Source organism: Balaenoptera borealis, assembly GCF_965194805.1.
Source record: "Balaenoptera borealis genome assembly, chromosome: 11".
Lineage (NCBI taxonomy): Eukaryota > Metazoa > Chordata > Mammalia > Artiodactyla > Balaenopteridae > Balaenoptera > Balaenoptera borealis.
In genome coordinates this window covers 66,699,536-66,725,611 of record NC_138868.1, presented here as the reverse complement: position 1 = coordinate 66,725,611, position 26,076 = coordinate 66,699,536, and the positions used below count along the sequence as shown (strand labels likewise).

Here is a 26,076-nt window from a genome sequence, read left to right as displayed (position 1 = left end):
GGTTTCATAGGCATTACTGAAAATTTGTTGCTCTTGTTAGGGACTGGTTTTGAGCCCAGAATGATTTTAAGCTCAACATGGAACATCCCACCAACCACACATACACACACACACACACCCTAGTAATGATTGTCCTACAGAAACTGCATGAGTCTGAGTCCACAGAATGGTCTTCAGATAGGGCACAAAACAATTTTTCAGAGAGGTTAAACAGAAAGTTGCTCTCCAACATTCTTTTTAACTTTTTCTAAAAGTTGACTTCAGTTTGGATACACTGGAAAAGTTGACTTCAGAAAATGTGTTGACTTCAGTTTGGATACACTGGATATGTCTCATTACAGGGAAGAGAATGCCCAGTGGTCTTTTATAGCAGCCAGTCTGGTTTTATTAACTAAAAACGGGAAAGGTCTGAGCAAGCAATAGGTCATGTTAGCTTCATATTGCCGAAAGGAGAGAAGGGGGTCAGCGAATGTTCTAAAACAAATGTATCTTTTGGTATTGCTCCCAATCTGTTGCCCAGGCTGTCATGTCAGTGAGGTACCTCGGTTAGTTACCTCGGGGTCTGTTTCTCATTCCCTTTATCCTGGTCGACTGCAGGGAGGAAGCCTAGTGCTCTAAAAGGGGCTTTGTTGAGATCGTACCCTGTCGAGGATGGGTATCTGGTTATACCTGCGTTAAGTATATTTCAAGCTAAAACTCTTTTGGCCAGGATTCGTGGGGTATGACCTTACAGCCTTCTTCACCCAGCTGATTGTGTGAGAGGCAGTGTCTAAGCAATTTTTTAAGGTGAATGGCAGGCTGTTGGGCAGATATTCCCTCAAGTACCTTGTATGAGAGGCCTGGGAGTGGCCTCTTAGTAGGTCATCTACATTTAATGAAAGGATGCTCACCCTTCCCTTTATTTAATTGCCCGCTAGGGACAGCTAAGATTCTGATGAGGTCTGCACTCATCCGTCAATATAAAATACTCCCACTCAAACCTCTTTCCAGGGTAGGATCTTGAGTTCACTGCCACTCATTGGTTGTCAAAACAATATTCAAGAAAAGGGCTTAGATTTGGTACAGCAGAGCCATGCTACTCTTCCCACCTACTGTGCATCTCTCTGTAATTTTGTACATGGCATTCATTTATTCCACAAATATCAACTGGATACCTCCTGTATACCAGGGCCTGTTGTAGGCTCTAGGGATATAGCAGTGAATAAAACAGACTCGTATCTCTGTCTTCATACAGCTGATATCCTAGTAAGGAGAGACAAGCAATAAATAGATAAGTAATGTGTATACTAGGTTAGATAGTAGTAAGTACTAAGGAGGAAAATATAACAGGGAAGGGACAGAGAGTGATGGACAAAGGATGGTATGAGGCCATTTTACACAGGATGGCCAGGCATGCTTTACTGCGTAGGGGCATTGGAATAACAACTGGAAGCAAATGAGGAGTTTGGTCAAACGTCACCTTCTGGGTGAGGTCTTTTCCAGAGTCTGTGAGTTACCTGAGAAAGGAGTCCTGTGCATGTTCAGTCATTACAGGATGTACAGTGTGAGTTAGGTCTTTAGAGTAAAATGTCAAGCAGACCTTGTGCTCTCCCTCACATAAGAGCATGGAAAACAGTCATAAGTAAATAATTGCAATGCACTGAAATATGTAGAGATAGAGGCAAAAAAAAAAAAAAAAGCTAAATGGAAAACAGGAAGATAGAGAAGCAAACTGGGCCCAGGGGAAATATGGATACAAGAAGGCTTTAGGAAAGAGGTGATATTTGAGCAGAGGATTAAAAGATAACACCCAATAATAACAACTAATCTTTTCCTTTCTGTCAGAGAAAATTTCAACAAAACATCTTTTCTCATCTTTGTATTTCAAATTACCTAGGTAGTATATGAATACACTTCCACTGTAAAACTTCCAAACAGAAACACATATAGAGTAAATGTGAAAGCTACACACCACTCTTCCAGTTCCGCTGGCTTTAAAGCCTGGACCTAACCACTTTGTTATGCTGAAAATGGAGGGAGAAGTAGGTAAAAGACGACCTTTTATTTACTCAAAAATATGTATTGAAGGCTTACTGCATAGTAAGCACTGTGTTGGGTAATTGAATACCAGTGTAAGACAACATGACCCTTGCCCTCAAAATGGTTACGCTTTAGTGATTCCAGGCAAATGGAACCACATGTACAGGCATTGACTTAGGAAGAAATATGGCACCCTCAAGTGGTTTGATAAAACCAGAGAGTAGAATACATCTCAGAGAGAGTTTTAGGGATTAAGTCTTGAAAGATACCCAGAGGCTAGATTATAAATCTGGAAAGAAGATAGCCAAGGTCTAGGTTATAAAAGATCTTGTATGGTATCTAAGGCATTTGGATTTTAAAAATACTTTCTGTGAGGAGCCTTTAGAAATTATAAGTAAAAGAGTGATACGATTGCATGTTCATTGTTCTTTTGCCTAAATAAAAGCCTTCTCAATATTTTGATAAATTTCCTTATAATCTTTCTAATACGTTAATAGATTTTATTTTAATTAGTAACATATAATTATCCTTCCGACTATAAATAGTTATTATAGAAATTATGGGAAAACACAGAGAAGTATTGGGCAGAACACAAAATACATCTGTAATTCAACCGCACAGACAAAAATGCTAACACATGATGTATTTCCTTCAAACATACATTTTCCTAAATGTTTATATATGTTTTTCTATGTGTCATATGAACTTACTACTGTACCATGGACATTTTCTCACATCTTTAAATATTCTTCAAAAACACAATTTAATGACCAGAGCAGCGGTCCCCAACTGCTTTTTTGGCACCAGGGACCGGTTTCGTGGGAGACAATTTTTCCATGTAAATGGTGGGGGGGGGCAGTGGTTCAGGCGGTAATGCGAGCGATGGGGAGCGATGGGGAGCGGCGATGAAGCTTCACTTGCTCACCCGCCGCTCACCTCCTGCCGTGCGGCCCAGTTCCTGTGTGCACTGCTACCGGTCTGCAGCCCAGGGGTTGGGGACCCTTGGACTAGAGAATAATATTCTGTTGTATGGAAAGATCTATTTTATTTACTTGGAAATAATTTAGGGTGGAGTTTAAAAACATGGGCTGAGGAGTCAAACAGAAGTAAGCTTGAGTCCTTGCCCTGAACTTGCCCGCTAGATGTCTCAAAGAACTCAATTTCTATAAACCTCCATTTCCTCATCAATAAAATGGGCACACAAAGGGATCTAGTTGATAGTCTTCTTATGAAGATTGAATAAATTGTGGAAAAATGTTTCAAAGCATAGTGACTGGAGATAGTAAACATTCAATAAATACATGTTAACTACTATCATGGTTAACAATATTAACAAATGTAATTACTATATGTAATAAAATATTAACAACTGTTTTCCTGATTTTCGATAAAACAATCTTAACATACACAAAGACTAACAGATGTTTTTTATTAGTATATAAAAATACTCAGTAGCCATTAATATTGGCTTTCTGTGATAAAGAGAACTGATTCCTATTTAAGCGGCTTAGTCTATGGTACAGAAGGCCGTTTTTGTACTGAGTTCTTTTTCTCTAAAGAAAGGAAGCAATTGCATTGTGTAGCTTTGCTAGTAAGGCACAGACACACGTGATGATTTACTACTTTTCTAAATAGGAAACATTAGAAATACAAGCAACTGGACGGGGTTAGTTTTCATAATTAGTCTAAGTCACTCCAAGTTAGACTAACCCGAACAAACAGTCTAGGGAGTCTACCTCTGGCCTCAGCCACTCAGGATTTGGGCTGGTGCTGGCCCAAGTTGCCCATGACTTTCCAAATCAAACTCTCCTCCTTACCAACAATTCTCATCCTTTTTGCCCTAATGTTCCTTCTTAGAGCAATGCTCTGCTGGCAGAAACATACATCTTTTTATGACTATTTTTGTAAGAAGCTTTTAGAGTAACAGAAAATCACAGACTTCTAAAGCTTGGAAGGGATTTTAATGTGCATCTAATTCAGTGCTTCCTAAATGTGGCTGTGAATCATTATGATCTAGGGCTATGATCAAGACAGAAATTCTCAGACCCAATCCCAGAGAGCCTAATTCTGTATTTTTAATATGCTCCATGGGTTATTCTTATATGCAACCAGGTTTAGAAAACACTGATTTGATCCATCTTCCCACCTAAAATAAAGCTGTAAGCTAATTCAGGCAGGAATGGTATCTTTCCTCCATTATGTCTCTGATCCCTAATACCACATACCCAGCAGAAATCCAGACTTGGCACCTAATAAATACCAGTTAAAATGAATATGAAACCACAGCATATCCTCGGAATTACTTATTTGTTTATTGTGTTTACTCATCCTTGTTTCAGAAAGGATTTAAGGCAGCTTACAAATATCCATATAAAATCTCTCTCCATTCTGAATCAAGAAAGGATTCAATTGTAGAATAATCCAGGAGGGATGAGCAGCTCTGTCTGCTTCCTAGATAAATTCTAATTCTCAATTAGTAACATCTCCCTTTCTGAGAATTGTATATATTTTTTTTCTTTCATGAAGAGTGTCATCATGGAGAGGTATCATGACATAGTTGAAAAATCATGTGTCATGCAGTCAGATAAACCTACCTTCACATCTTCCTCTATGCACCATGCCTAGCCCATGGTAGCTCTGAAATACATTTAACTGTTCTTTACTACTGTTTCTTCAAACATAAGATTTAACTCAAATCATTTTTATCTCACAAATATTTATTGAGCATCTAGTACGTGAGGTACTATATTAAGCACTTGGACAAAACAGACAATGACCACTACCCTCATGATGCTTTTATTCTACAAGATATAATTATGCCTATTTCAGAGAATTATTATGAGGGTGAAATGTACATAAAGGTTTTGTATATTCACAAGCATTCCATTAAGGTTAATTCTCTCTTCCCCACCTTTGATTCCCTTCCAGTGATACACACACCTCAAAATACCACTGAGAAAATAATTCTCCCTAATATCCCTTTTCCAAAACACTTCTAATTCTGAAGAAGAATCAGACAGAGGCTGGAGTTCAAAAAAAAAAAAGTCCCTTGACCTGTATGTGGGCCCTTTCTTCCATGCAGAACTAGTGGAATTTACAGCCACATTTGGAATTTTTCAACTTGACCGATGCCAGGGGAAGAGCAAGCAAGTAGTCACATCTTTACAGAGTTCTAAATGCAGCTGCACTATAGATGCATTCAGTATACATCAACAGAAAACACACATCCAGACTCATTCTCGTGCTCATGAAGCTCCATTTCACAAGATAATTTATGAAGTGACCGCAGATGCACTTGCAAGCAGCAGAGGCAAACTGATTACCATCGAGATAATGATCAAGCTGCAACTATTGATACATCTCAAAGAAGGGAACATAGTGATTTGTAAAACTGCCTGGCTCTTCAGTGTTATATGGCCATACCTGTGAGCTATAAGACATGCTCTAGATTTCCATCACTGTTTCCCAGAATGTCTCCAACAAAATAACTTTCTTCCATTTTCACCCTGAATGAATACAGTGCTTCTAAAGTCAGTGATGTTTACGTCACATTTTGAAGCTGACTTGCTAGCTGACACTCCCACTCCAGCACCTCCATGCATGCCTAACATTAGGCATACCTTTCCTACTCTTTGAGAGATCTTCGTACCCCTCCCCTCCTACCCACCACTGTTCTAATTGTCCCCAAAGCCTAGTTCATGGCCTACATCCTTTAGAAAACCTTCCACAGCCCCCTGCAACCCACGATGGCTCCTTCACCTTCTAAATGTCTCCAAAATTTATTCTCTGTGCTACTCCTTCACTAGTTAACTGGAGCTATAAAACAAAACCCTTAGATCTATATCAAATTAGGAACCATGACTGAAAGAGGTAAAAACTAAAATCCGTGTTCTTTGCACAAAAAAATGCACCTATTTGAAATCTAAAAAAAAAAAATCTTTGATAAGTTAATTATAGCCCTTAAGATTCATAAATCTTAAAATTTCACAGTGTCAATCTTGTCCTTGTACTGTCTTTGAAAAATGTACTGTTTTCAACGGAAAGAAAAAAATACTGTTTGTTGAAGTTTTACGGAGAACCATCAACAATTTAGGGGATTTTTTGAAATAATTGGGAGTGTTTGTCTCCTATAGCATTTTAAACATTTAGGCCCCCAAATCAATTAAAGTCTCCAAAGATGGCCCTGAGTGCCTGAGCCAAGTTTCACACGCCTGCAGAGACAAAGCTGCATACTTTCTACTGGAGAAAATAACTGCTCTCCTTCCTTCCGTGGAACATATACAGCATCACATTCATGACTCTGACACTGGAAGCTTTGGTACACAGCAAAACGTGTTTGTACCCCGGGATAGAAAAAGAAGATGGGTAAAGATTCTCTAGATGACCACACCACCTCTGTTCTGTCACTATGTAGCACATGTCATGGTAAGATCTGTTTCTGTATGTGCCTTTCCTAATAAAAATTTTAAAAGCCATCATTACTTGAGCACTTATTATGTGACAGACACTGTGCTCGAGCTTTATAATTATCAACCTCTTTCATCTTCACAGCAACCTTAAGGGGTAGATACAATTATTATCCCATGACATGGGATATGGCATGACAAAAATGGATGCTTGGAGAGAAAGGATCAGGTTATTTACTCAAAGGTCTTACTCTTAATTGCTGCACTAGATTGTAATAAACCATGAATTCCCTTGGGAAAGAGGACATTTTTATTAATACTTATTTGGAGCTCAGCTGGCTAACAGCAAGTGGCTCTTAATACATGCTTAGTAAATATTTGTTATTTTGAGTAAATGTTCAAAGTGAATTAGAGGCACAGTGTGGCACTATGCTTTCTGGAATGCAATTGCAAACTCTGAGTGTTCCCAAATTTTGCTACTGTCTGCTTAGATCTGCCCAAATCTAGGAGGGAATGGAAGGCAGGCATTTCTTTTCCTACACTAGGGACCTTTCTATATCCAAAAACGAACCTAGATGAATAGCAAAGGCACCAAATAGGAAAAACAATGTATAACTGTCAAGTTTTTACAAACAGAAAGATAACGTTTGGGTTTTGCCTTGGTCTTCATATTATTTACAGCATGCTCACATATAAAACTGCATCTTATTCTAATGCCGTTACTGAGATGGTGGCAAAGCAAGTTATTATTTTCACTTTATAATTTAGTGAAATTGCCCTGTCCAACCATCAATGATATGGCTAAAGTCTTCTAACTCCTCGTCTATTTTTTCCTTATGGATTTATTGACATCAAACTATGAATAGGATTCATTCTAAGACCATTCTAAGATCTCGGATCACTAAGTAACCTCTTATCATTTAAGATGCCTATCTTACTCCCATGCAAGTAAGACATTAAGTCACAACTCTGGTTCTACTCTTGCAGCCTTCAATTTCCCAGAGAAGCTCCAGGCTGTCTACACACTCAATGCCAGATGAAATGAATAAAACTCCAGTGAGACCACTGAAAGATACTTTGAATGATGCATCATTCCTCCAGCAAACAATAACAAAAACCCTATAGAATGCAGAGAATGTTGACTCTAGTGAGTTCCCTACAAGCCATAAAGCATCTCTACTTCCTGTATATATGGGATGGGGAAGGGGATGGGGAGGGGCTTCAGAAATGGTGACTCAAATATTTCAACCAAAGTGATGGACCTCAGAGCAGGCATACAATATGTCAGTTGTTTAAAATTTATTACTAAATCTCAGTACCTTCTTGAAGAAGCCAAGTTACATTTTGTTATTTATAGCATTATTTATACAGGATAAGAGAAAAGGAATTTAGGCTTTCAAGGGATGCTCTCCTCTCCTCCAGTAATTACTTCTGTACTTTCTGTCACAGTGCTTTATATACTCATCCATCAAACATTTACAGAGCAAAAATGGTGTACTATCATGGGTTCTTGAATGCAAAATAATCCTTGCCCTCAGGAAGTGACAATCTTGTGGGAAGGGGGGTGTGACAAGCAAACGTGTAGATCACCATTGTTAGAGTTGGCGTGTTGTAGTGGAATCTCCACCCCTCGGTTCTGTCATTGACTAGTTGTGTAATTTTTCGAAAAGTCTCTAAACTTCGCTTCTTCATTCTTTGAAATATCAATAATATGAATCAGAAGAGTCAGCATTTTGTAATGCCTACTATTTGCCAGCCACTGCTCTAAATGCTTTAATGTATTATTGAATTTAATGCTTTCACTAGTCTGAATCAAAAGTTACTATTATTAGTTCTATTTTATAGATGAGGAAACTGAGAGATTAAATAATTTGGCCGTGGTCTAACAAGTGGTAGATCCAGGTTGTGAACCCAAGCAATCAGAATCCAAAGCCTCTGTACTAGAGGACTGCACGCCCACATGAGGACCCTGGGAACTAAAAGGCAAAGATTTCTAAGCCCAGAAGCTTCCATTGCTGTTAAAAACATATTCCTTTATCGGGACCACCCCTTCCATTTGTCACTCAGATTCACAGTTGCCTCTTTTCCGCCCCACCCAATGCCCTGAAAGCTGACACACACGACTGCATCATGGGCTTTTTCGCCTTCGGCTGCAGAAGGATTCAGCCAGTGGGAGGCACCAGCAAGAAGCTGGAGGAAAGAAGGAGAAAGAGATCAGGTTGTTTGAGCCTCTGGTAGACTCTCTTTCTGTGACGTTATTTTGAACTGGCTGCATCCTTTCCCAACATCTCCTGCCAGGGGCCCTCTTTACTCAGACCTCTCGATCCCTGGGTCTCTGTAAGGTCACAACTCCCTCCCCTCACTCCTTTGCTTTAGGGCTGGTAACTAGGTTCCACTATTACTAGGATCTGGGTATTGCAGTGTCCCTAACGATTTCACCACACCCTGCCTACACCTTCATAAACAGCCCCTTTATTAACCTTCCTCAAACTTTCCTAATTATCCAAATCTGAGTGTCCCATCTGTTCCCTCCTGAGATGCAGACAAATACACTGGGTTTATAAGGCACTAAATGATCAGCATCTCTGGCCCCAACTCACCCTTAACAGTGTAATTTTTCTATCTCAATTTTCAGTGCTCCTGTAACATGGGCCTTTTCAAATCCTCAAACTTGCCTGGGCCTTCTTTTTGCAGGGACTTTGCATACCCTGCTCCCTCTACGTGGAATGCCCCCTTTTTAATACTACCCCCTCTCCTCCCCCAACCCGCCGCCACACACACTCATACCTAATTACATAAGCCTACCTGTTACATAGAATTTCTTTTTTTCCCCCACGAATTGTGGTTAAGAAGTGTCTTATCCTTTTTAAAAATTTTTATTTTATATTGGAGTATAGTTGATTAACAATGTTGTGTTAGTTTCAGGGGTATAGCAGAGTGATTCAGTTATACATATACATGTATCTATTCTTTTTCAAGTTCTTTTCCCATTTACGTTATTACAGAATATTGAGCAGAGTTCCCCGTGCTATACAGTAGGTCTTTGTTGGTTAACCATTTAAAATATAGCAGTGTGTACATGTCAATCCCACACTCCCAGTCTATCCTCCCCACCCCACCCTTCCCCCTGGTGACCATAAGTTCATTCTATAAGTCTGTGAGTCTGTTTCTGTTTTGTAAATAAGTTCATTTGTATCATTTTTTTAGATTCTGCATATAAGTGATATATGATATTTGTCTTTCTCTGTCTGACTTCCTTCACTTAGTTTGATAATCTCCAGGTCCATCCATGTTGCTGCAAATGACATTATTTCCTTCTTTTTAATGGCTGAGTAATATTCCATTGTATATACGTACCACATCTTCTTTATCCATTCATCTGTCGATGGACATTTAGCTTGCTTCCATGTCTTGGCTATTGTAAACAGCACTGCAGTGAACACTGGGGTGCGTGTATGCTTTTGAAGCATGTTTTTTTGTCCAGGTATATGCCCAGGAGTGGGATTGCTGGATCACATGGTAGTTCTATTTTTAGTTTTTTAAGGAACCTCCATACTGTTCTCCATAGTGGCTGTACCAATTTACATTCCCACCAACAGTGCAAGAGGGTTCCCTTTTCTGCACACCCTCTTCAGCATTTATTGTTTGTAAACTTTTTGATGATAGCCATTCTGACTGGTGTGAAGTGATATCTCATTGTAGTTTTGATTTGCATTTCTCTAATAATTAGTGATGTTGAGCATCTTTTCATGTGCCTCTTGGCTATCTGTATATCTTCTTTGTAGAAATGTCTATTTAGGTCTTCTGCCCATTTTTTGATTGGGTTTTTTTTTTTTAATATTGAGCTGCATGAGCTGTTTGTAAATTTTGGAGATTAATCCCTTGTCAGTGGCATCGTTTGCAAATATTTTCTCCCATTCTGTGGGTTGTCTTTTTGTTTTGTTTATGGTTTCCTCGGCTGTGAGAAAGCTTTTGAGTTTAATTAGGTCCCATTTGTTTACTTTTGTTTTTATTTCCATTACTCTAGGAGACAGATCGAAAAATATATTGCTGTGATTTATGACAAAGAGTGTTCTCCCTACGTTTTCCTCTAAGAGTTTTATAGTATCCAGTCTTACATTTAGGTTTTCAATCCATTTTAAGTTTATTTTTGTGTATAGTGTTAAAGAATGTTCTAATTACATTTTTTAAACAGTTATCCCAACACCATTTATTGAAGAGACTGTCTTTTCTCCATTGTTTAGTCTTGCTTGCTTTGTCATAGATTAACTGACCATAGGTGTGTGGGTTTATTTCTGGGCTTTCTATCCTGTTCCATTGATCTACATTTCTGTTTTTGTGTTGATACCATGCTGTTTTGATAACTGTAGCTTTGTAGTATAGTCTGAAGTCAGGGAGCCTGATTCCTCCAGCTCCGTTTTTCTTTCTCAAGATTGCTTTGGCTGTTCTGGGTCTTTTGTGTCTCCATAAAAATTTAAAATTTTTTTGTTTTGGTTCTGTGAAAAATTCCATTGGTAACTTCATAGGGAGTTATGAAGGAGTTATGAGTTATGCACTGAATCTGTAGATTGCCTTGGGTAGTATAGTCATTTTGACAATATTGATTCTTTCAATCTAAAAACATAGTATATCTCTCATTCTGCTTATGTCATCTTTGATTTCTTTCATCAGTATCTTATAGTTTTCTGAGTACAAGTCTTTTGCCTCCTTAGGTAGGTTTATTCCTAGGTATTTTATTCTTTTTGATACAATGGTAAATGGGATTGTTTCCTTAATTTCTCTGATTTTTCCGTGTTAGTGTATAGGAATGCAAGCGATTTCTATGTATTAATTTTGTATTCTCCAACTTTACCAAATTCATTGATGAGCGCTATTAGTTTTCTGGTAGCATCTTTAAGATTTTCTATGTATAGTATCATGTCATCTGCAAAAAGTGACAGTTTTACTTCTTCTTTTCCAATTTGAATTCCTTTTATTTCTTTTTTTCTCTGATTGCCAAAGCTAGGAATTCCAAAACTATGTTGAATAAAATTGGCGCAAGTAAACATCCTGGTCATGTTCCTAATCTTACAGGACATGCTTTCAGCTTTTCCCCATTGAATATGATGCTAGCTGTAGGTTGTCATATATGTCCTTAATTATGTTGAGGTATGTTCCCTCTATGCCCACTTTCTGGAGAGTTTTTATCATAAATGGGTGTTGGATTTTGTCAAAAGATTTTTCTGCATTTATTGAGATAATCATATAGTTTTTATTCTTCAATTTGTTGATGTGGTGTATCACACTGATTGATTTGTGGATATTGAAAAATCCTTCTATCCCTGGGATAAATCCCACTTGATCATGGTATATGATCATTTTAATGTATTGTTGGATTTGGTTTGCTAGCATTTTGTTGAGTATTTTTGTGTCTATGTTCATCAGTGATATTGGTCTGTAATTTTATTTTTGTGGTATCTTTGTCTGGTTTTTGTATCAGGATGATGGTGGCCTCGTAGAAGAGATTGGGAGTGTTCCTTCCTCCGCAATTTTTTGGAATAGTTTCCAAGGATAGGTGTTAACTCTTCTCTAAATGTTTGATAGAATTTGCCTGTGAAGCCATCTGGTCCTGGACTTTTGTTTGTTGGAAGATTTTAAATCACAGTTTCAATTTCAGTACTTTGTGATTGGCCTGTTCATATATTCTATTTCTTCCTCATTCAGTCTTGGAAGGTTGTACCTTTCTAAGAATTTGTCCATTTCTTCTAGGTTGTCCATTTTATTGGCATATACTTGCTTGTAGTAGTCGCTTATGATCCTTTGTATTTCTGTGGTGTCATTTGTAACTTCTCCTCTTTTATTTCTAATTTTACTGATTTGAGCCCTTTCCCTTTTTTTCTTGATGAGTTTGCCTAAATGTTTATCGATTCTGTTTATCTTTTCAAAGAACCTGCTTTTAGTGTCATTGATCTTTTCTATTGTTTTCTTCATCTCTATTTCATTTATTCCTGCTCTGATCTTATGATTTCTTTCCTTCTACTAACTTTGGGTTTTGTTTGTTCTTCTTTCTCTAGTTGCTTTAGGTATAAGGTTAGGTTGTTTCATTTGAGATTTTTCTTGTTCCCTGAGGTAAGACTGTATTGCTATAAACTTCCCTTTTAGAACTGCTTTTGCTGAATCCCAGAGGTTTTGGATTGTTGTGCTTTCATTTTCATTTGTCTCTAGGTATTTTTTGATTTCCTCTTTGATTTCTTCAGTGATCCATTGGTTGTTTAGTAGCATACTGTTTAGCCTCCACGTGTTTGTGTTTTTTACATTTTTTTCTTGTAGTTGATTTCTAATCTCATAGTGTTGTGGTCGGAAAAGATGATTGATATGATTTCAATTCTCTTAAATTTACTGAGGCTTGCTTTGTGGCCCAGCATGTGATCAATCCTGGAGAATGTTCCATGTGCACATGAGAAGAATGTGTATTCTACTGCTTTGGGATGGAATGCTCTATAAATATCAATTAAGTTCATCTTATCTAATGTGTCATTTAAAGCCTTTGTTTCCTTATTAATTTTCTGTCTGGATAATCTGTCCCTTGATAAAAGTGGGGTGTTAGAGTCCCTCACTATTATTGTGTTACTGTCTATTTCTCCTTTTGTGGCTGTTAGCATTTGCCTTATGTATTGAGGTGCTTCTATGTTGGGTGCATATATATTCACAATTGTTATATCTTCTTGGTTTGATCCCTTGATCATTATTAGTGTCCTTCTTTGTCTCTTGTAACAGTCTTTATTTTAAAGTCTTTTTTTTTCTGATATGAGTATTGCTACTCTAGCTTTCTTTTGATTTCCATTTGCATCAAATACCTTTTTTCATCCCCTCACTTTCAGTCTGTATGTTTCCCTAGATCTGTAGTGGGTCTCCTGTACACAGCATATAGAGAGGTCTTGTTTTTGTAACCATTCAGCTTGTCTATGTCTTTTGGTTGGAGCATTTAACCCATTTATGTTTAAGGTAATTATCAATAAGTATGTTCTTACTGCCATATTGTTAATTGTTTCGGATTTGTTTTTGTAGGTCTTTTTTCTTACCGTCCTCTTTTGTTCTCTTGTTATTTGATGACTAACAGTGTTGTGTTTGGATTGCGTTTTCTTTTTTGTGTATCTATTGTAGATTTTTGGTTTGCCATTACCATGAGGTTTTGATAAAGCAGTCTATACATAAACAAGATTATTTTAAGTGGCTGGTGTTTTAATTTCAAGTGCATTTCCAATACCCTGCATTTGTACTCTCCTCTTCTCACAATTGCTGGGTTTGATATCATATTTGTGTATGGATGATTTCCTACCTTTACTGTATGTTTGCCGTTACCAGTGAGCTTTTCCATTTGTAATTTTCTTGTTTCTAGTTGTGGCCTGTTCTTTTCCACCTAGAGAAGTTCCTCTAGCATTTGTTGCAAAGTTGGTCTGGTGGTGCTGGATTCTCTTAGCTTTTGCTTGTCTATAAAGCTTTTGATCTGTCGAATCTGAATGAGAGCCTTGCTGGGCAGAGTATTCTTGGTTGTAGGCTCTTCCCTTTCATCACTTTAAATATATCATGCCACTCCCTTCTGGCCTGGAGAATTTCTGCTGAGAAATCAGCTGATAACCTTATGGGAATTCCGTTGTATGTTATTTGTTGCTTTTCTCTTGTTGCTTTTAATACCTTTTCTTTGTCTTTAATTTTTGTCAGTTTTATTACTATGTGTCTCGGCATGTTCCTCCTTGGGTTCATCCTGTATGGGACTCTGCACTTCCTGGACTTGGCTGACTGTTTCCTTTCCCATGTTAGGGAAGTTTTCAGCTATTATCTCTCTCAGGTCCTTTCTCTCTCTCTTCTCCTTCTTGGGCCCCTATAATGTGAATGTTGGTGTGTTTAATGTTGTCCCAGAGGTCTCTTAGGCTGTCCTCATTTCACTCTTTTTACTTTATTCTGTTCCATGGTAGTGATTTCCACCATTCTTCCAGATCACTTATCCCTTTTACTGCCTCAGGTATTCTGGTATTGATTCCTTCTACTGTATTTTTTATTTCAATTATTGCATTGTTCATCTCTGTTTGTTCTTTAGTTCTTCTAGGTCTTTGTTAAACATTTCTTGTATCTTCTCAATCTGTGCCTCCATTCTTTGTCTGAGATATTGGATCATCTTTACTATCATTACTCTGAATACTGTTTCGTGTAGTTTGCTTATCTCCACTTCACTTAGTTGTTCTTCTGGGGCTTTATCTTGTTCCCTCATCTAGGACATAGTCCTCTGCCGTTTCAGTTTGTCTGACTTTCTGTGATTGTGGTTTCCATTCCTGCAGGGTTGTAGTTCTTCTTGCTTCTGCTATCTGCCCCCTAGTGGATGAGGCTATCTAACAGGCTTATGCAGGCTTCCTGGTGGAAGGGACTGGTTCCTGCCCACTAGTGGGTGGAGCTGGGTCTTGTCCATCTGATGGGCAGGGCCGTGTCAAGGGTTGTGTTTACCGGGCAGCTGTGTGCTCAGGAAGACTTTAAGTGGCCTATCTGCTGATGGATGGGGCTGTGTTTCTGCCCTGTTGGTTGTTTGGCCTGGCTTCCAGCATTGGAGCCTATAGGCTGTTGGGTGGGGCTAGGTCTTGGTGAGAAAATGGCGGCCTCCAGGACGGCTCATGCCAATGATTACTCCCCAGAACTACCACTGCCAGTGTCTTTGTCCCTGCAGTGAGCCACAGCTTCCCCCTGCCTCTGCAGGAGACCCTCCAATACCCTCCAGCAGGCCTAGGCTCTTATGAGATCACTGCTTTTTTCCCTGGGTCCTGGTGTGCACAAGGCCTTATGTGCACCCTCCAAGAGTGGAGTTTCTGTTTCCTCCAGTCCTGTGGAATTCCTGTGGTCAAACCCCACTGGCCTTCAAAGCCAGATTCTCTGGGGGTTCCTCCTCCTGTTGCCAGACCCCCAGGCTGGGGAAACTGATTTGTGGCTCAGAACTTCAATCCTATGGGAGAATTTCTGTGGTATAAATTTTCTGGTTTGTGCCTCATCCACCCAGCTGATATGGGATTTGATTTTATTGCAGTTGTGCCCCTCCTTCCAAACTGTTGTGGTTTCTTCTTTATCTTTGGTTGTAGGATATCTTTTTTGGTAGGTTCCAGCGTTTTGTTGTGTTCTGTGTTTTTCTTTTGTTTGTTTGTTTTTTTTTTTTCGATGGTTGTTCAGCAGTTAGTTGTGATTTTGGTGTTTTTGTAAGAAGGGTGTGAGCTCACATCCTTCTACTCTGCCATGTAGTCTCCGTGCAGCAAATATAATTTCAGTGATATTTTTGAATTAATTAATGGACTAGGGGCCAAAAAGAGACTGCTTTCTTCAAGTTTTTAGCAAATAACTTTGATCCTTTAGAGTCAAATAGCTCATTATACTTTGCAAAGCGATATATAATAATATGCTATATTTTCATCCACACGTATTCTGTGAGGGCAGAGAAAATGAGTTCTGAGGATCTTTAGTGACTAGTCTAGGATGCTACAAGTAGTAAGTGACAGAGCCATGATTTGATCCCAGGTTGTTGGGAATTCATGTGCTGCTATTACTGCTTCCTTGGGCTCTTGAGGAAGCCAGTCCCAGGCAACACGGTCAGTTGCTCAGCAAAGTTTCTTTCAGGCCCTAAAAAATAAAAGGTCTTCAATAAAATTTTCTTAGGGATGTGCTGGAAACTATTCTTCTCCAGACCTTTCTTTTTTTTTTCTATTTTTTTTTGCCAATATGTTCTTCCCACCCACCATTTTTATGAAACCAAACAACACTTTCTGGGGTGAACACTTTGCAAGTGCTTTATTTTTGAACAGATGAAGGAACAATGCCTGTCTTTAGGGAATCTTGTTTGAAACCTCTTGATTGAGGAGTGCCACAAGGCTGAGAAACATTAGCTGAGGTAATTCAACTCCTGGGGCAGTTTAATTTGAAATGTTTGGAGTTGTGAATGCGAGTACGCAGCACTTTCCCTCTGGTTGGTAGAGGAGAGAGAACCGAAGGGGCCTTTAGCAAGAAGCTGGAAGAGGCAGCTTGGTAGGCAGCAGAATTGTTACTTGCTTTCTTTCGAACTTCGTCCTGCCAACTCCAGTGGCACAGTTGTTTCCTATTTGAGAGTAGATGCCATTTGTACGGTGCATGTTTGTGAAGAGAGAGATTTTCAGACACTCAGATATAATGGGGCATTCACACATTCAAAGCCCCTTTAAATTTTCCCCCAGGGCACATGGCGATGCTGCCAGGAGCACACACTTGCTTAGAAGTGGTCATGGAAATACAGCCTCTGTTGACTTAGGTTGGTTAGGCAAATAACCCAGCACATGCTGGTTTCTGCTCTGACCAGTCAGCATGACACTTAGGCAGCTTCCTTTCTAGAACACCTCCTTGGTAACCTCACTCCAGACAACTGGGTTTGAATTCCATTTCCAAGAACGCCCTTCCTCATTCTGGTCCTCACTGTCATTGCCTACTTTCTTTCATGCCAGCAGTCCAGGGAAATCTATCAATATTTGCAAATCCAAGCTTATCAGACCCTGCTTAAAAGATTCCTTATTGCTCATCAGATAAAGTCCAGATCAATTAACCTGGCTCTATATGACCTGACCTCCAACTAACCATTAGCCTCATGATCAATTCCTTCTTCATTCTCCCCCATGCTACTGCTACACAGAACACTTCACGGGGCCCTGAACATGATTACTAATCTGATTGTGTCTTTGCACATGCCACTGTCTTCCTTGCTTTCTCCTTCCTTAGTCCACTCACTTATCCCTCCACATAACTAAGCATCTTCTCCTTTGGGAAGCTTTCTCTGATGTCTAATCTCTCCTACCCTTCCCAGAGCAGCCTAGACTTATTTCCAAAACAGTATTTACCATGTTTATCATGTACAAGGTGCTATCAAATGTAAGTCACATTTCACAAAAATATAAAAAAAAAAAATCATGGAAACTAGAATTGATAAAATATGGTACCATCATTTTCTGTTTACTTGCCTCTCCCATTAGACCTTTTGAGGGCAACTATTCTATCATTCATTTGCATAAAGCAGCTCCTACCATTGTATCTGCTTCATATTGGGATCTTGGTAAATGTTTTCTGTTTTTTAATAAGTGAGATTTTATGCGTGGTTAACCAGGTGATGTCTCTAAAGTGTCCAGGTGTGATACACAGTAGAGCTAGGAAAGCCAGTCTTTATCACTCCTAAAATTTGGGAGCTAAAGTCACTTTTCCCATGAAACTCTTTAAATAACTTTAGAAAGAATAAGTCAGAGAATAACCAGAGTTATATATAACCTACCAAATGGCAGGCATTGATCTAAGTGTTTTGAGATATTAACTTAACATAATAACTATACGAGGTAGGTACTACTAATATTTTATAGATGAGGAAACTCAGGCATATTAAATAATTTTCCCAAGATTACACAGCTAACAGGTAGCAGAACTAGGAGTTGAATCCCAGACATTCAAGTACCAGTGACCATATTATGAATGACTAAGCTAGGACCAGTCAGATTATCCACTGGTGTTCCCCTCGAGGGACTCAGAAAAGAGGTACACAGAGAGATGCAGAATTATTCCTTGGGTGTCATCTAGCAGGAATAAGAGAGAGACAGGGTTCAACTTCATTAATCGTCAAACACTGCAATCTGTATACCAAGTCAATCAGCAATTATCTTTACTGTAAGATCACCGATTTCATGAGCTTTCTCTTAACAACGCCAATGATTTGTCACCACTAACTAAATACCATGTCCTTTAATGAGACACCAATTCTATACATGACTACTAATTTTTGATTTAAACTTAGCTATTAGAAAAAGTATAGATGTTGTAGAATTAAAAGCATTTGTACCTTGGAGAATTGGTACAAACTTTCTTGCAAAATAAAAGGATTTACTTGAAGGTAGATCAATTTCAGTATTCTGTCTGAGAGAATATGATTTTAAGACATGGGGGAAATCACCTTAGCAGTTTTAAAAATAAGGTAACTATACATCCAGGTTTATACCTACTAATCCCTGGACAGCTGTTAATAGTGCCCCGTTTCACCCTCAAAAATGTCCTGGGTTGGATGATAAATTATATGGCTACTCTACAAAAACACCCCGTCAGGACTTTAGTCTCAATTGCGGTGGATGATAGCAATACAAGATGGAAGACACCTCCCCTGCCCTCCAGGATTTCACAAATTGTATTTCACTCCACTTTGAGGGAGATACATAAAAATTACACTATAGTACAATAAATGCCAGGATAGAGATGTTGAGACTGGTGCCTGGATAGCAGCAGAGAGGTACTGAAGGCAGAGTGAAGTGTGAGGGCTTAGAGACTGTTTCTAAAAGAGAAGACACTTTAGCTGAATCTTAAAGGTTCAAAGATATTAATCAATATCTGATGATCTGGTGAAAGATGAACTTTCAAAACAGAACAACAAATGAACTTTGATAAGATACGTGAGAGAGGCAATAACATAGTGGTCATGAAGCGCAGAATTTGGGATCAAAGCGTCAGATTTTGAATCCCAAGTCCATGAAATTCAAGCTGTATGACTTTAGGAGGTTACTGAACCTCTCTGAGTCTTGGTTTTATCGTGGATAAAACGGAGTACAATGGTATCTAACTAACTCATAGCGTTGTTGTGAGTCTTTAATAAATTAACATATGTAAAAACCTTTAGTTTAGACATGTAGTAAGTGCTATAAAAGACCGGTTATTACTGGTTTAATAAGACTGAAATACGTAGAGTGTATGTGAATATAAGTTGGGAGAGGAAGGCAGTTCCTTGTGTGACATGCCCCAGGAGTTTGCACTTGATCCTGAGGAAAACAGCAATTATTGAAGGGGAGTGACATACAGAGGAGTGATATGATCAGATTGGATTGCGAAAGATTATCTTTCTTGGCAGTGTACAGAGGATGGATTGGAGCTGAGATTAGCAGGAGGCAGAGAGAAAAGCTACTGCAGTAGATGATGCGTGGCAGCAAGAAGGAGAAAAATACCCCTGTTCTATTTAGGCAGCATCACCTAACTCCACGTCAAAACCTTCACTACACTGGGGGCAAATCCTCACCACAGAAGCTGATTAACCAAATTAGGGGTGTGGAGATGAAATTTGAGCCTGCCACACAGTAATACTTTTAGCATCTTTTTAAATAAAGGTTACATTTAGGGGTGACTGAATGTTAAAACCATAAAGGACCAAAAGAAATCCTCCAGTCCAGTGGTTGTCTACACTGACTACCATTAAAATCCCCTGGGGAAATTTCACAAAATACCAATCCCCAGGTCCCACACTTGATCAATTAAGGAAGGGTCCCTGGGAGTGGGGCTCAAGCTCTGATGTGTCTTCAGACCTTCCCAGGTGATTGTGATGGGCAGCCTGGAGAGACAACAACCATTGATCTCATCCAAACCCTACTCTGGACACATGCAGAAGGTGAGCTCCAGACTTCTTTTAGGATGTGGGTGGCAATCGTGTTACCTGTCTTACCTATAATATATAAATATAGTTTCTTGGGTATTTATAACAAGATTAGAGCCTCTTGGACACTGGATATGGAATTGTATTTTGTAATAAATGTATGCTGATGCTATAAATTGGGAGAATAAATAAGGCCTGAAAAGAAAATGTGAAAATTAGAAAACAAAGAGAGGAAGAGATTTATGTAAACAAAAGGAAGTGAGACCACATATGCATTCCACTGACCTAGGGTATACAGGGTTTACTAAGTTATGCATAATTGGTTTCTTCCTTCGGTAGGTTGAGAAAAAGTAATTAGGAAAGAATAGAAAAAGCAGAGATAAGAAAAAGAGTCCTACGAAAGCAAGGGGTTGTGTCTGTCTTGTTCACTTTTGCATCCCCAGCTTCAAGAGCAGCACTTTGCAAATACACTAGTTCCAGGCCTTTGCTACGGACTAAATAAGTGCAAGAAAAGAAGGAATGGAAGGGGAACAAAAGGGTCAGGCAGAGTCACGCATTCGCTTTTTCTCGTAGGCCTATTAAATCTTTCCGATTTTCAAAATGTTCAATTCCTCTTATACTCTGGGCTTCTCTTTCTGCCAGAAGCAGCTTTCTTTGGGAGAGGAATATGCGATGGTCCCTGTCCTGGGTCTGATGCTCTATGTAGAGAAGACATTTACTGATGCTCTGTGTATAAAAGTGTAGGCTCGGCAGAGAATTAAGTTCTGAATTTAAAATCAGGCCCCTTGCTTATCATGTGACCTGAGGCCAGGTCCTTAAGTGCTTTTACCAACAGTTTCCTTAAAATGGATATTTCTATGGGCTGAATGCTTGTGTGCCCTGCCCCACACACACACCCACAACCCAAATTCATATGTTGAGGCCCCGATATGGTAGTATTTGGAGGTGGGGCCTTTGGGAAGTACTTAAAATTAGATTATGTCATGAAGGTAGATTCCTCCTCATGGGATTAGTGCCCTTCTAAAAGAGAGAGAGACAGGAGCGCTCTTTCTCTCCCTCACCCCCATGTCCCTCTCCCCCCCCTCCCCCTCCCTCTCTTTCTGTGCATGCACTAAGGAACAGCCATGTAAGGGCATAAGAAGACAGTTGTCTAGACACCAGGAAACAGCCCCTCACCAGATACAGAATCTGCTGGCGACTTGATCTTGGACTTCCCAGGCTCCGGGCCATGAGAAATAAATGTTTGTTGTTTAAGCCACTCAGTCCATGGTATTTCGGAATAGCAGCCCAAAGGGGCTGACTGGTATACTCAGATTATTATAAAGGTTAATGAGGTGATGCATATAAAGTTACTAGGACCTTAGCCAGAACACAGTAAGTGTTCATAAATGTTAGATGTTGTATTATTGTACTCTAATTGTTGTATTGTTATTTTAATGATAATTATTATTATTTATTATCCCACTTCTTACGGAAGAAAGCAAAGAACCAGGATGTGAGAAACTACAGCTATTACAAGGAGCTCATAGGGGTAGCTGCAACTTTACTGTCCTTTGCCCGGCCTTTTACTTTGGACTCAAAACTCCTCACTCGGCTTGGTTTGGCCTGCCTGTAGTCCCACTGTGATCATAGATTGGGGATCGGGCATTTTAAGGTAATACTAGGTGTTCCTATCCCATTCTTCAGGTGTCCAATCCTAGACACAAGGTGATAAGTTTCTTGGAAAGAGATTGCAATTCTTATTCTTTAGAATATAATAAAAAAAAGTAGGGAATATTAGGACAGAGAAGAGGCTTCTTTCTCTCTTTAAGTATTTGCTTTAGGGATCTTGATTATTCCAAGCGAGGTACCAACACATGCCAGGGAATGGTTATCTGGTGGGACCCAGACCTTTTTCCTGGATACTGACATCTACTAATGATTTAGAGTTTATATACAGCAAGATTTTAGACTGAATTCTCCATTTTGAGTTGGCCATCTTGAGAAAATATTTGCTTATTAAATCAAACAGGATCTGCAATCCTCTCATTTAAAACATCCCTGCATGTTATTGGTTTGCTAGAGTGGCCATAACGAAATACCACAAACTGGGCCTTTAAACAACAGAAAGGATTGTTCTGGAGGCTGGAATTCCAAGATCAAGATGCTACAGGGTTGGTTTCCTCTGAGGCCTCTCTCCTTGGCTGGCAGCTGGCCACCCTCTTGTTGCCTCTTCACGTGGTCATCCCTCTGTGCATGCACACCCCAGGTGTCTCTCTGTGTGTCCGAATCTCTTCTTCTTATAAGGCCATGACTCCAGTTGGATTAAGCACCCCCCCAAGACCTCATTTCACCTTAATTACCTCTTTAAAGACCTTATCTCCAAATATGTTTATATTCTTAGATACTGGCGGTCGAGACGTCAACATATAAATTTGGAAGGGACATAATTCAGCCAATAACACCTTAGTAATGAGTCTTAATTCAAGGCATCATATAGTTTTGACCCTAAGAAATGGTCCCAAAGCACCTTTTAAGTTACCCTCAAGTACACGTCACCTTCCCATAAAGTCAAATAAACACCAACTATGTAAGATTAGCTGAATTTCCTTTGGGGATCGTGACACAATGTCATAGGCTGGGTCTCCAGGATACAGACACCAAAAATCTGAGGATTTTGTAGGAGCTTTACTGTAGGGTATTCTTGGTAACAACACCTATGAAGGATGAGCAAAGGAGAACTGGACAGAAAGAGAAGCTAAACTGTGAGGCAGGTGGAACAGAACACTTTCTCTGATCCTTTAGTACTCTTGAGCTTGATAACCTTTCCCCTTTTGAAGCAAGTTGTCTCCCTTTGTACCTCTGAATTGCATGACTGCGCCTATGGATGAGGTGTACCTTGGACAAAGCAGTTTCCCTGCGTCCACCAGTCTGTTCCCTGTACCGTTTGAATCTAGTTGCTTCATATACTGAGTTGACCAGAAATAGCTGTGCCAAGGTTTTGATTGGTCTACTGTCCTGGGGAAACATACCAAAGGGAGGTTGGTGGAACAAATTAGAGGCCCCATCTCTGATGCTGACCTTGAATCCTTAACTGACTCAATCCTTCCTCAATCCTCTATCCTTCTTCTACTACCCATTTTAGATTTCCCTCACTCTTGGCAAGCACCCTGGGCTATGCTTGTCCTAATGGCTTACCTACTGATGGTGATCCAGAGCTTCATCCCTGAGGGAGCTGAGCTCCTGAGCTATGACTATGTCCTTCATAGTCCATGCACTTGATCATTTTCTGTCAAGATGGAACAGGGAGGTACCAGAAGACACTCCAGTGATTCACCCAAGTGGCAATCATACTCTTCCCTGTCATTATGGCCATTGTGTATTGGCAGCTCTTCCTCTTCTTAGTGATTGGGTCGATTATCCAGGCCAGGATGGTGGTTCCTTTCCTTGCTTGCGGATCTCTTCACCCAAGAAGCCTAAAGTGACTAAGTGGCAGCTAAAGCTAAAAGTTTATTAGGATACTTGCTTGTCCCGGCTGGAAGCATCCCTCTTGGGGAGCCAGGACCTCTAGAGTCACAGAACCTAGATGTCTAGGGTGGCAAAATACAAATACCCCAAGTGAGACACTTGGAGTGATGGTAAGTGGTACCTCTCATAGTTCCAGTGCTTGGTTGATGAACCAATGTATTCTATCTACTAGAGACAGAGCACCACTTCATACATCAAAGATGTTCACTAAGTCTTAGAGAATGATATCCCATCCTTGCAGGGCATTGTACCCAAGCTAATACCTCAGTTGTACCTTCAGGATGCTATCCCATTACTCTATAAGGTGGGCAGCTTCTGGGAGGTGCAGTATGTGATAGGACCAGTGAATCTAATGGATATTTGACCACTGCCACACCTCTTTGGCTGATCAGTGAATCCCTTGCTCTAGTGCAAAATTATGCAGGATCCCGTGTTGGTGGATCAGACATTTTGTGAACTGTCATTTAGTGATGCTGGCTGAGGTCCTGTGGGCAGGAAAGGTAAATCCATAAATGGATTATGTGTTGATATCAGTGAAAATAAATCACTGACCATTTCAAGATGGAAGAAGTACAACACAGACAACATGCCATCAAGTGGCTGGTGGGTCTCCTTGAGCAATATTGCCACACTGGGGACTTGAACATGGTCTCTGTTGCTTATAGGTTAAACCTTGGACACTGCCAGTAGCTAGATCAATCTTGGAGGATGAGAGCCCATGCTGTTAGACACATGCATAATCAGTAGGTACCCTTCTTTTGAGCCCCTTGTGCCCTGTGACAGAGAATGGCTTCTATCAAGTGGTTGTTTGGTGCCTCCTCTGTGGTGGATGCTCTCTGATGAACTTTAACATGCAACACAAAGCTCTTCACACTCTGGCCACTCCCCTAGGACCATACACGTGTCTTTTCCCCAGACCTCCTTGCTGCTGATTTCCTTTTCTTTCCCTTGCAGGCCCCTGATTAACCAGACATTCAACACTGTCCAATAATCCATATATATTCTACTTTAGGCCACTTTTCACATAAGTGAATATCCACCAAACTTCTGCCCACTGGGAGGATTTTCTCTCACCACCATTTTTCAGGGCCACCCTAAGGAGGTCTGTGGTGTAGCAACAGCCCAGTTTTGCCTTGTACCCATACACCAGTTCATCCATTCAGCAAGCTTAGCTTTTTTCTCTTCTGTCATTGGGTCAAGAGAGACTCCCCATGCAGACATAGGTATTGGCTTTGGGAGAATTACTGATTTAATAGTAGTGGATGGCATGGAATCTGGAGTATCTACTTATTTGGCACACGAGTGCTTGCTGGGCTTGCTCATGCCTGATCCAAAATGTACCACTTTTTCATCTTACAGTGGATTGCTACTTCACCCCTCAGAGTTGTCCCAATTCGAGTAACAGGGTCTGCCTTTGTGCCTCCCCATCTACCAGTCAATGGAAGCGGGGTGCTCGCATGGATGTTGAGTGCCTGGTGCGAGGCAGCTTCCTCGCTCCTTTAGTTGAGGTAACTGTTGGGAGAGGGGCTCAGTTGGGAGCCGTCAGCAGTCAACACTCCTGGCAGCTGAGAGAATGAACCCCTTGGTCCTGGAAAGCGATCTTCATGGCACCCCACCGCAACCACTGCACGTATTTTAAAGGATAATGCTGACAGAGATAAGGCCTAGAAAATGAGGGAAGTTTGGTACCTCTAAACCTTGCATGGGGTCTGAGTCCACAATCAGATTTTTATTTATATACTTGAAAATAAGAAGCTTCAGTAAAAAGTCAGATCCAGAGCTTCTTTTTTTTCTTTTTGCTTTTAAGCCTTTCATATTTATTTTCAGTGAACTGCTAATTCCCATTGTTTGCTCAATTTTCTATTTCTTCTTTTTCTTTTTTAACATCTTTATTAGAGTATAGTTGCTTTACAATGGTGTGTCAGTTTCTGCTTTATAACAGTGAATCAGTTATACATACACGTATGTCCCCATATCTCTTCCCTCTTGCATCTCCCTCCCTCCCACCCTCCCTATCCCACCCCTCTAGGTGGTCACAAAGCACCGAGCTGATCTCCCTGTGCTATGCGGTTGCTTCCCACTAGCTATCTATTTTGTTAGTGTATATATGTCCATGCCACTCTCTCACTTTGTCCCAGCTTACCCTTCCTCCTCCCCGTATCCTCAAGTCCATTCTCTAGTAGGTCTGCATCTTCTTTTTTTTTTTTCACACACACACACACTGTATTTTATTTTTACAAGAGATAAACTGACACCAAGCATTGGTAATGGATGACCACAACAAAAGCAACAATGATTGCAATTATCAAACACGAAACACACTCATACTATGTCATAATATTGACATTCAGTCCAGTAATCCTCCACTGTAACAGCTCCTTTACTTTGCAGTGAAAATTCATTTGTATATTTTTTGCCTCTGAGTCCTTGTGGGATTTTTTTTTTTTTATTCAAACAGAAAGTCACAAACATTATAAGCATCCTTATCAGTTCACTCAGTCCCATGTAATTAATTGTTTTTATCTTGATCTTTGTTAGCACTTTTATGAATTCATCAGTTTTCCATTAGAGTTCTGAAAATACTTATTCATTCAGTTCAGCAGTATAGTCAGTTACCAGAAACCTGAACTTGTCAGAGTCTTTTCCATGAATTCCTTGAAGATGAAACCCTTTTATAGGAATATTTTTGCAAAAGCATCAGAGTACACCTGGAACTGT

The 26,076-nt window shown here is 39.8% G+C and overlaps 1 protein-coding gene and 1 long non-coding RNA gene across 7 annotated transcripts in view; one reads left to right on the top strand and one right to left on the bottom strand.

Annotated features, from left to right (window-relative positions):
• GRM5 (glutamate metabotropic receptor 5) overlaps window positions 1–26,076 on the top strand; it is a 547,875-nt gene that overhangs the window by 321,751 nt on the left and 200,048 nt on the right. The window lies entirely within an intron of this gene.
• Window positions 294–26,076, bottom strand: part of LOC309605137 — a 394,782-nt gene continuing 368,999 nt past the window's right edge. For both annotated transcript variants that reach the window (XR_014231242.1, XR_014231243.1), the window contains one exon: window positions 294–26,076. This is a non-coding gene — a long non-coding RNA (uncharacterized lncRNA).